Source organism: Schistocerca nitens, chromosome 7, assembly GCF_023898315.1.
Source record: "Schistocerca nitens isolate TAMUIC-IGC-003100 chromosome 7, iqSchNite1.1, whole genome shotgun sequence".
In the NCBI taxonomy this organism is placed as follows: domain Eukaryota; kingdom Metazoa; phylum Arthropoda; class Insecta; order Orthoptera; family Acrididae; genus Schistocerca; species Schistocerca nitens.
In genome coordinates this window covers 229,475,782-229,488,058 of record NC_064620.1, presented here as the reverse complement: position 1 = coordinate 229,488,058, position 12,277 = coordinate 229,475,782, and the positions used below count along the sequence as shown (strand labels likewise).

The 12,277-nt window shown below is 47.0% G+C and overlaps 1 protein-coding gene across 7 annotated transcripts in view; it reads right to left on the bottom strand.

Annotated features, from left to right (window-relative positions):
• Positions 1-12,277, bottom strand: part of LOC126194700 (focal adhesion kinase 1) — a 775,803-nt gene that overhangs the window by 312,294 nt on the left and 451,232 nt on the right. The window lies entirely within an intron of this gene.

The window sequence follows — 12,277 nt, the reverse complement described above, 5'->3', positions numbered from 1 at the left end:
GTCAGATCTTACAAGCGAAGAATTGATAGGCGTTGATCACAGCAGGAAACCGTTGAACGCTTACCAAACCGTAGAAATATAAGTAAGAACAATTTGAACGAATTGATAACATGAACTATGTATAATTAACACTAGTTTCTTAAGTCCCACGCAGGGGCCTACAACACTGAGAGCTACATAATAAACTAAGATGAAGACGGGCAATTATTAATAAACTGTGAAATATGTTCGCCCGCCCGTAGACAGGCGTTCTCCCTTCAATCGATTACTCGCTACGCTCAGCAACTTCCGGACAGACACGTGCATTCATTGTGTCCTGCAGCAGGCTGCAGTGCCCAGAAACCCCAGCGGATGTACACAGGGAAGTTTCGCAACAGGGAAGAGTCATCGCCGTGGACGGAAACTTGCGATAAAATTGTGACACTCACGCCACCCTGCGCTGGTCACTGTTCCCTACAAAGAACTCTTTCAAATTATTATGTTGTGCTGGGTCATGTGGGAGAAGATTCCTCAACAACCGCTCGTGACGTTCAGTCGTCTCAAGTAACTACACGACCATTCATCACAGACGACTTATGCAAGCAGTCGGACCAAATTAGTTTGAACACAGAATTGAGTTGCAAAAATACACTATGTTGTGAGGCTTGCATTGAGAGTTACGGCTGCCGCTTTGAGAAGTTGCTATCATTAGGAGCTGTAGTTGCTATAATATATAATTGGTTTACATAAAAAATACTAATTACTGATTTTTGGCTTTTGGTAGAGTTGCCATTACTAAGAACGCATGAAATTACTGCATCAAGCGTACGACGAACGCATCCGTAACGCCAGTGGGACGAAATTTGACGTTAACGGGCTATGGCAGCAGATGACCGAAGTGAGTGTCTCTGCTAACAGCACGGCATCGCCTGCAGCGCCTCCTCTCCTGACTCGTGACCATATCGGTTGAACCTTTGGCGACTGGAAAATCGTGACCTGGTTATATGAGTCTCGATTTCAGTTTGTAAGAGCTGATGAGAGGGTTCAACAAGGCACTGTGCAAACTGGTAAGGATCAATAAAGGTGAGGGCTGTGTTTAAATGTAATGGACTAGGTCCTCTGATCCAACTGAACCGGTTATGTTCGGCTACCTGGAGAGAATTTGCATCCATTCATGGACTTCATGTTCCCAAACAACGACGGAGTTTTTATGGATGATAATGCACCATGTCACTGGGCCACAATTGTTTGCGATTGGTTTGAAGAACATTGTGGACAGTTGGAGCGCACGATATGGCCACCCAGATCGCCCGACGCCAATCCCATCGAACATCCATGGGACATGATCGAGAGGTCAGTTCGTTCCCAAAATGGTTGGCTACAGAGACAGCATGGCACAATATTTCTTCGTGGGGATTCCAACGACTTCTTGAGTTCATGCCGTATCGAGCTGCTGCACTACGCCGGGCGACATGATATTAGGAGGTATTCCATGCCTCTTGTCAACACAGTGTACCTTGTCTCGGCAGTGGCGGGGAGGAAGGTCCACTGTGAGATATCACTGTGCAACAGGGAGGCCGCACATCCCGTATCACTTGTAACGCTCCAGCTGGCGAGTCTGCAAACGATAGCACTAACAGGTAAATAACAGTAAGGCGCCGCGCGGGGTAGCCGAACGGTCAGAAGAACCTCGTCACGGTCCACGCGGCTCCCCCCGTCGGAGGTTGGAGTCCTCCCTCGGACGTGTGTGTGTGTGTGTGTGTGTGTGTGTGTGTGTGTGTGTGTTGTCCTTAGCGTAAGTTAAAGTTAGATTAAGCAGTGTGTAAGCTTAAGGACCGATGACCTCAGCAGTTTGGTCACATAAGAGCTTACCACAAATTTCCAAACACTAAGGCCAATAATTGGGAAAAATATAAACGTTCAAAGTTAATGGCTTCTCAGAAGAGTAGCGAAAACGCAACAGTCGCTCAAACAAAGGATCGACCAAGGCAAAATGAAATCGGTCACACCATGCGAGAAGTAAACCTCACAAAACAAAATTGCAATGGAAAAAAAAAATACAGCTTAGCGGACAACACCGCTCACTACAATGCTAACAATGTGAAATGAATAATTCGTGTCACATGGATAGTATGTAACAAGCTGTTGGCCAACACAACCTAAAAATAAAAATTTCTTTTCTCTCTTCCACGTCTTTCTAAACGAACTAGTGAAGCCTTGGGATGTCCTTCCCCCTCTATTTTCTTATCGTTACTAACGACATTTTATGTTCTTTGTTTGCCTCCCCCGACAAAAATTTAATGGCATGGTACTGCATGTAACAGCAAGTGCCCAAGAACTTTCCCTGCGCAAACTGTATGCGAAGACAAGCAACGCCATTCTACGTAGTAAAGATACAGCAAGGAAAAACTCTGGAAGTGCGCAGTTCGGCAGGCGACCCTCAACTGAGTGGACTGCCCTTTTCAGACCAAAAGGATGTGATATCCCAGAGCTCGGCATGAGAAAATGTTTGTGCGAAGAGGACAAGTTGTTCTGCACAAGCTGTACACAGCTTAGAGTCCCGTGCCGTGTCCACAAAGTCGGTCCCAAATGCTTGGGACGACCTGTACATGTACATGTCCAACAGCGCACGAGGCTTTGTGCGTGCGTAAGAGTAGCCAAACTGCCCGAAGTTATACAGAGTGATTCGAAAGTAGCTGTACACAATTCATGGGTCTAACGTATCCATCAAAACAAGGGTTGTCTCAGAGTTATGCATTAGAGACCACAAGTGTATCACAAACAACACAGAATTAATTCTCCTCAGAAAGTAACGTCACGGAGGCACCCACAATTCAACGCAATTACATACTGTGCATTAACCGGAGAACATGTTCAAAATAATGTCCATGTATACGAAAACAGGGACGTGCTCGACGTCTTTTCGCTCTCGGAATGTCCCAGGCTTCGTTCATCTCATTCTGCACAGCCATTTTCAATTCGCTGCTGTAGTTGTGCTACATTCTCGACTCTAACGCCATAAACGAGCTCCTTGAGACAGCCCCAAAGGTAGAAGGAGATCTGACGGGCCAAGCAACTGGACCTGTACAACCTACCACGTATCAGGATAAGCAACACTGAGATACTTTCTTGCCTCACGACTGAAATGTGCAGGGACACCGTCGTGCATAAACCGTAAGTTGGTCCGTGTAGTGATTGTGGATCATGAGGCAGACCATCCAACTCATGTTGCAAAAACTGTCGATACACTTTGCCAGTCCGGCGCTGTGGAATAACATGCGGTCCGACTGACTGACTGTCTACTACACCAATGTTCATTGCGAAACGATGTTGATATCCTTGTAAGGAAGTTGCACTAAGGATTCTCATACACCCATAGAATAAAAAAAATGGTTCAAATGGCTCTGAGCACTATGGGACTTAACATCTTAGGTCATCAGTCCCCTAGAACTTAGAACTACTTAAACCTAACTAACCTAAGGACATCACACACATCCATGCCCGAGGCAGGATTCGAACCTGCGACCGTAGCAGTCCCACTGTTCCGGACTGCAGCGCCTAGAACCGCAAGACCACCGCGGCCGGCACACCCATAGAATAAAACGGATCACACCGAAGTCAAGTAAACAAAAGCATTTCGTACCGAGCAGAGTATAGTAGAGGGCTGTACAAAGCAACATCAAAACCCTGTACGTGTCCATGACGTAATGCCTCCCACAAATGACGTTATGCACCATAACTAGGAAATTGAGACCGAACGAGGTGGCGCATTGGTTAGCATATTGGACTCGCATTCGGGAGGACGACGGTTCAAACCCGCGTCCAGCCATCCTAATTTTGGTTTTCCGTGATTTCCCTCAACTGATTCTGGAAAATGCCTGGGCACGGTCGATTTCATTCACCATCCTTCCCTAATCCGAGCTTATGATGATGATGATGACACAACAACATCCAGTCACTTCGAGGCAGGAAAAATCAATGACTCCGCCGGGAATCGAACCCGGGAGCCCGTGCGCTGGAAGCGAGAACGCTACCGCAAGACCAAGAGCTGCGGGCGCTTTCCGAATACCTTCTAATAATTTACGTTTTCCTAAGGCACTCCCCTAGCGTCGCTGGCTCTTGCGGATTGTACATTCAGGAGGTTACGCCACCACTACGGATGCAATATCACCAGACAGACGGAAGAAGGCGGGCTGAACGAGAAGGCACACAGCACACAACAGTATATACAGTATGTGGACAGCCACGGCCAGGCCGAGGCTGCGGCTACATGCCGGCGCAAACAGACAAGGTGCGCAAACAAGGCGAGCCACGACCACGGGCGAGTAAACACGAAGCGCGCCGCCTCTGCCAGCCGCATTAGCTACAAGAGGACAACGCGGCGGTTAGTCACCAGCCAGCCGGCCAGTCCTCTCTGCTGCAGCGCACGCTTCCCTACTAACATCACAACCAACAACGGAAATTATTCCCTCTTACTTGGTAACACCATAAAATTTTGACACTCTTACTAGGGCACAATTACCCGTACAACGCACACCCCTAGCCTGTACCCACAGAAAAAGTCGGATTCAGCCTCCCGAAAGCCATTTGATACTGCCTCACATTGACGACTCATCATCAAGACAGATTGACACTGAATATTTTCAGAGAAATGTCTCCGACCCGAAAAATATATTAAAAAAAAGAGACGCACCACGAAGCAGTTATCCGAAAGGGGCGGGAATCCGTCCATGTGACGTACATGTACAGACAAACAAATGATAACAGTTTTAGAAACAATTGGATCATTTATTCAAGAGGTATAACTTCACAATCTGAGCACGTCAATGTCTACCTCTGGCACTTATGCAAACAGTTATTCGACTTGGAATTGATCGATGGAGTTCTTCGATGTCCTCCACTGGGATATCCTGCCAAATTCTGTGCAACTGGTGCGTTAAATCGCAATCCCCCGAGATGGTTGGAGGGCCCTGTTCATAATGCTCCATACATTCCCAACTGGGGAGAGACCTGTCGACGTTGCCGGCCAAGGCAGGGAACGGTAAGCAAGAAGAACAGCATTAGAAACTCTTGTCGTGAGAGGCCGGGCGTTACCTTGTTGAAATGTAAGACTAGGTTGGCTTGCCATGAAGGGCAACTAAAGGGGGCATAGAATATCGTCGACGTCCCGCTGTGCTGTAAGGGTGCCGCAGATGACAACCAACGTGCTTTGAAGTGAAATGGAATCCCAGACCATCTCTCCATCAATCCCTGTTCTTGGGACGTATGGTGGGCGTCAGTCGGGTTGGCATCGCATCGCTGTTTGTGGCGTCTCCAGACACGTCTTCGGTGGCCATCGGTTTCATTTCGAAGCAGACAATTCCATGCCGACGTCATGACTGGAGACATCCCACACAGCGGTGGGATACCAATCATACTGTAAGCCGCCATACGGCCCGGTAACGAGGAGTGATGGTCTGGGGTGCCATTTTTCTTGACAGTAGGACCCCTTTGGTCGTTATTAGCGGCACTCTCACAGCACAGCGGTACGTCGACGAATTGTACGCCCCGTTTTGTTGTCCTTCATTGCAAGTTATCCTGGCTTTCATTTCCACAAGACAATGTCCGCACGCTTGCCCTCGTGCAGACTTATCCTACCTTGGCCAGCGAGATCGCCGTATCTCTCGCCGGTTGACAAAGTTTGGAGTATTATGGGATGGGCCCTACAAGCAGCTCGGGATTTTGACGCTGTAACACGACAATTGGCTAGAAGTTGGCATGATGTCTCTCGGGAGGACATCCAGCAATTAGTGCCAAGCCCAATAACTGCTTGCATGAGGGCCAGAGGTGGACCAACGCGTTCGTGACTTCCTGAATTGGTAAAGCTCTTTTTCTTGAATAAATCACACAATTTTTTAGAAATCTTAATCATTTGTTTCTCTGTACATGTCCATCACATGTACCGATTCCCGTCCCACTCGGACAATTCCCTCGTGATGTGCAGTTTTTTTTTTCTTCTTCTTGTATATAAATGTAGAAAGGAAAGTGTAGTTAGGAGCATCAAGTACCTATAGAAGTTAAATACTTCATACAGAACATCACAAGATGAATCATAGTTATGTCCATCATTACATAAAATACTAGAGCTGCGTAGCGTTACTCATCTTGACGTGATTTTTCTTAATGAAAGCTCACTTCTTCCGTCTGTTTGCTTCAACAGTAAATACGTTTCCAGAATGAGATTTCCACTCTGCAGCGGAGTGTGCGCTGATATGAAACTTCCTGACAGATTAAAACTGTATGCCGGACCTAGACTCTAACTCGGGATTGCCTTTCGCGGGCAAGAGCTCTACCATCTGAGCTACCCAAGGACGACTCACGACCCATCCTCACAGCCTTAATTCCGCCAGTACCTCGTCTCCTGCCTTCCAAACTTCACAGAATCTCTCCTGCAGATCTCGCAGTTTTAATCTGCCAGGAAGTTTCATATCAGCGCACACTCCGCTGCAGAGTGAAAATCTCATTCTGGAAACATCCCCCAAGCTGCGACTATGCCATGTCTTCACAATATCCTTTCTTCCAGGTGTGCTAGTTCTGCGAGGTCTGCAGGAGAGCTTCTGTGAAGTCTGAAAGGTAGGAGATGAGGTAGTGGCGGAATTATGGCTGTGAGGAGGGTCGTGAGTCGTGCTTGGGTAGCTCAGATGGTAGAGCTCTTGCCCGCGAAAGACAAAGGTTCCGAGTTCGAGTCTCGGTCCGGCACACAGTTTTAATCTGCGAGGAAGTTTCAGTAACTATGATACATTAAGGTTCTATCTTCAGCAAACAGTTTCTTCCTTTTTTCACCTACACATATTTCGGTATTGTTTCAACGTCGCCAGTGAGTTCCTCTTTACTTTTCGACTTGAAAGTTGTTGCCAGATCCTCTTGCGATTCAGTCCGAGGCGAGGTATTGTCACACAAGTTTCCCCTGAGCTTATAATCTTTTATGCCAAGGATGTTTCACTATTTAGGTTCACCGAACAGCAACTTTTTCACTGTCCTTTCTCGTTCTATGTGACCCTTATCGCTGAATTAAATGCTAGTTTCATTATGGCGCGAAACTTGCTGTCTTGTTTGCAAGATGCAATAAACATCTCGTTGTTGTCGGTGCCGCGTTTTAATAGCATCGGAGCTGATAGTGAGTCGTGCCATATTATAAGTTTGTTCGTCGATGGTAGTTGTTTGTCCACCCTGGATGGCTGAGTGTTGACAACTGAACTTGAGACTGTTGAAAAACTGATCGCAATTTATCACGGTAACGGGACAGATAGAGAAGGAAGATGCAAGAAAGACATTGCAGCGAAGAAATGCAGAAGCTAAATGGTCTTTTTCCTAAGGAACAGCTATTAACATAGAAAAATATAAAGTTCGACATCAGGAAAAAGATTCCGGAGAGGCTCTGGTGCACAGTTGTGTATTGTTACAAAAGATGCACGACTGGGAAGACAGAAATGAGCCGTTTAGAAAAGTGGTGTGGCAGGAAAGTGTTGGAGATGAGATGGAACGACGAAGAATGGTAAAGCCTTGCAAAGAGTCGACTACTAAAAATACCTAATGAAGAACGTAACCAAACGAAGACACGCAACGGGAGACGCTGCAAGAAACAGCAACTGTAGAGGGGAGGACAGAACAACAGGGACAGACTGAGGTACCAGCGCTGACCAAGTGTGTATGGTGTGTAGTCGACGACTACAGCAGTGTCCAAGTGAACTGAAGAGGATGGTTGGCATGGAATGAGAATCAGCCATACGGTTACCGATCCATATAAGAACCACAACAACAACAAAAATATTATAACGGAGTGGCCCTTTTGCTACGAAGGCGTGCGGGATTCCCGAGGGACATTTCTTAAACAATGCATATAATTCTTTTTACTTACACCTTTTTTTTCAACATCTCTCTACAGTTCTTCAGTATAGTTTCCCTCGTTCTCCATGACTGCATCCCAACGTCTCGGAAGCTCTATTATTCCATCTAGAACACCACTTTTGTTCATTTGTCGTAAGGTTCGGGTAACGGTGGTAGGAAGCTCTTCCAGAGAAATATAACGACGTCCGCGCTTTGGTTTTTCAACTTCGGGAATAAGTCGAAGTTGCTGTCCGAGCTGTAGGGAGGATGCGCCAAGGCTTCTCATCCGTATTCGCGCAGTTTTTGGGCTACAACGTTGCCGATATGCGGGCGAGCACTGTCGTGGAGAATGTATGGCCAAAATCTAGCAACTTAGGTCGGGTTTTGTGCATTTTTCTGCGCCGGTTTTGTATGAAGTTACGATAATACACTACTGGGACACTTGTTCACAATGGGACTGTCCGTCATGATAATTCCTTGCTAAACATAAGAAAAAATCATGATTTGATTGAGAACTGACGTGGACTTGGAGGATCTGAATCTCTCCACTCATTGGATTCAATGTCTCTAACCCACGTTTCGTCAATAGCGACAATTCGATACAAGAATCCTTGACCTTCATGGTCGAATCGTCGTTTGAGCAACATTGCAGTGTTCAGGCGTTTCTGCTTCAGCAGTCAGACAGCGTGGGACCCATCTCGCAAAAAATTTTTTCTTCTTCAAAGCATTCGCCAGAATACAGGTGTTGAGGGAATTCGTATGATTTCACAGATTCCCTCACAAGTCGTAGTGCAATCTTCAAGGGCATCTGCTACAAGTTTAACACTTCGTTCATGTGTTGAAGTTTTTGGCCTTTCGGATCTCGGATTATCGTCCATGCCCATACGACCACCACAAAAACTATTAACCCAACGTGAAACTGCACTACGGTCCACTGTAAACACACAATGAAATTTACGTAACGCACTATAGATTTTTGTCTAGTTTTTGCCGCGTAATGTTTCGATCTTGATGTACGACCACTGGTGTTCAGCAGTCGCAGTACACGAGACGCCAGCAGGGTCCATTTCTACCTCTCAACAATTTTATTTTGGAGTGCACAGCGGAAAAACAAAACACCGTTACCGCCGTGCATAGCTGGAGACAGAAGTGAGCGTCCACAGTAGACGAGAGGAATGGAGGACTGGCTTCTACTCGCGGGACAGGCAGCGGTCTGCGGGCAGCGCACGCGGACTGTCAGCCATGCCCAGGTCGCTGCTCCCTTGTTTGCGGGCCGTCACGAGTGCTGAGGCGACTTTCGCGACCAGCCGGCGGCGAAACCTGACGAGCGCTGTTTGTTTACGCCACTCGGCCGAGAGCTCTCGCCACGGTGAGCGGCGCTTGTTTACAATGTCGTAACTGCTGCTGTTGCTCTGTTACGCCACATTATTTACCTTCCTAGAAGTACGCCCGACAATGGGGCCTTTCGTCGGTAACCTGTGCGCGTATGAAGTAGCTGGTCGTATTATTGTTGGTGAAAAGGCTGTGATGATTTCCATACATCAGCCACTCTTTGTTCATGTCGGCGAAGGAACTCCACCGTCACAGACGAGGTGCCGCAAGCATCAACAGCGGGCCCAGTACTTCACACCCCTAAGTGTCCTCCTTAGGCTATATGGAGCCTTCGGCACCACTCCAGTGGATGCACTGTTTGTGGTGCTCGGAATATGCCCCACAGATATCATGATCAAATATAGACCTGCATGGTATTGGTTAAAGTTGGGAAGACTATATACGGTACACACAATAACTGCTGTACCGGTGCACATGACACGTCACCTTAAAAGTTGGCGGTTTAATGCATGTCAGTGACAACGGACGTAACTGCACGGCTTCCTCCCCGACATAAGGGAGCGATTGAGAACGAGACATGTCGATCCCAGCAGCCGTGCGGTACATTTCTTAACTGGACACGGACCTTATGCCACGCACTTAACCGTGTAAGTCTGTGACAACACCTACACGCACATACGGGGAGATTGTTCCCTAGCACACAGTCTTGTTCTGTTGGCAATACGCGAACAACAGACATACATATATACAAGGCAGTAAAAGACGAACAACAATGGGCACAATTACATGCATTAACTAACAGTATTTCAAAAACAACACATGATGAGTACCGGCGGACATAGCTTGATACATTTGAACAAATTCATCCTGATACAGGGAACTGAATTCTCGCGAGAGGCACATAAGTCATTTTACTGGCGTCAGTAGTTCCTCCCATGACTCAATCGTATAGGCAGCATCTCTGACGTTGAGGGATTCCACAGCTTCAAGTATGTTACAACCTTCTAGGGATTTTTCTAAAATTGTGCTGGAGTACTTTCTGCGATAGCGCCTCTTTAACCATTCTATCACTTCCTGATGCACTGCTTGGATAATTGATGTGACATTTGGTGGAAGGAAGATAGCTTTTATGTCCCCTTTCCTTAAATCCTATCGAGACGGATGTGATGGTGCGTTATCCAGCAGCAATAGATCACGAACTCTGAGCTTTTTCAACAGATGGAACGAACTCGTTGAAAAAACCAAGATCTGAACAGGTTGCAGTCCATCCAAGCAGATTATTGATTGCGGTAATAAACCGTCAAGGAAGATAAGTTATTAATGGTTTTCTAGCGATGAATCCTGCCTTCACTAGCTGCGAGCGAACTCATTTCCGTTTTCTAGCTTTTTGTGCAAAACTATGGCCTTTTATTTTATAATGGGCCAAGATATCGGGGTTCCTTTCCTTCCTTTCTCGGTGGTACCACGTCCACAATGCATTGTCAAGCAGTTCAAGTTTAGGCTTGTCTTTCTCGTTTCTCCTCCAATATCTTACTGTCGTAACGGTGACATTGAAATTCTTGGCAATTTTTTTGGAGTGATTCCCCTTTGTCCAGTCTCTGTAGCACTGCTAATTTTTCATTTAATGAAAGAGTATCGTGTTTAAATTTTATCCCTGACATGTTGTCCGCCTCGATAGCTGAATGGTCAGCATGACGGACTGCCGGGTTCGAATCCCGGTTGGGTCGGGGATTTTCTCCGCTCAGGGACTGGGTGTCGTGTTGTCTTCATCATCATTTCATCCCCATCCGGCGCGCAGGTCGCCCAATGTGGCGTCGAATGTAATAAGACCTGCACCAAGGAGGCCGGACCTGCCCCGTAAAGGGCCTCCCAGCCAATGACGCCAAACGCTCATTTTCATTTTTACTCCTGACTTGATGAAAAAACACACACAACTGTACAGCACACGCAATGTAAACCAAATACTGTTAGGAACACAGAAACCAACGAACAGTACTGTAACGTTTACAGCGCCCACTGTACAAAAAACACGCACAACGTCAGAAACGACACTAGAGATGACGGAGGACTAAAACGGATAACAACAATTACCTGTAAACAATAATACAGTAGACAACAATGGCGCACCGGACAGTAAGTCATGACTCGGCGCAAGTTCGGCTCGAGCACAGTCGAGTCAACCGGTGCGGCGGACCAGCCGAGGGCTGACGAGAGGGATTCTATTGTAACACAGTTCTGCTCGCCCTGTGGCTTCGCCCGTGCGGTTGAGCTGCGAGAGAAGTGAAACGTAATTCACTTCGCCTGGTCAGAATCGTGCTCTTGCTGCTGCGAGAGCTCTGCGCAGTACAAAACAGGGGCCGTCCGGTGTGGTCGAGCGGTTCTAGAAGCTTCAATACGGAACCGCGCTGCCACTACGGTCGCAGGTTCGAATCCTGCCTCGGGCATGGATGTGTGTGATGTCTTTAACTTAGTTAGGTTTAAGTAGTTATAAGTCTAGGGGACTGATGACCTCAGATGTTAAGTCCCATAGTGCTTAGAGCCATTTGAACCATTTGAACAAAACAGGGAAATATGTTCGGAGTAAAAACTAGCGTACGTGGTAAGATAAACAAAAAAGCTTTTTAAAGTATGGCAACATAAAAATGTTCGAGAAGTTTCATTCCACTTACTACCCCTGAATAGCCACCCCTGGGCCCTGACACAAAGCACTTTACACAGGACAGGGTAGCGTGGAGAGCTGCATCAAACAAGTCTCCAGACTAAAGACCAAGACCACCACCACCAACAACAACAGTAACAAGAACCACTCGACGGCCTCTGTACCCGTATGATTTTTTGCTCACACCTAAAAAATGTTATCGTTATTTTGATAGGAAGCTCGAATAAATGTGCACGCCTCCGCACGCGTGTTGCAAACCCGTGGACCGCAGTGTCCTGTCGGGGATACTGAAGTTCCGCGCTAAATCTAATTCTGAGTATGTAGTGAGAACACGAGCGGCACACATGTCGCAAGCGAAACAAGAGGCCTGTCCATCTGCTTTTTAGCAATGGGGCGACCAGAGGAACGCAGACGCGACGAGACACATACGTGCGCACAGTG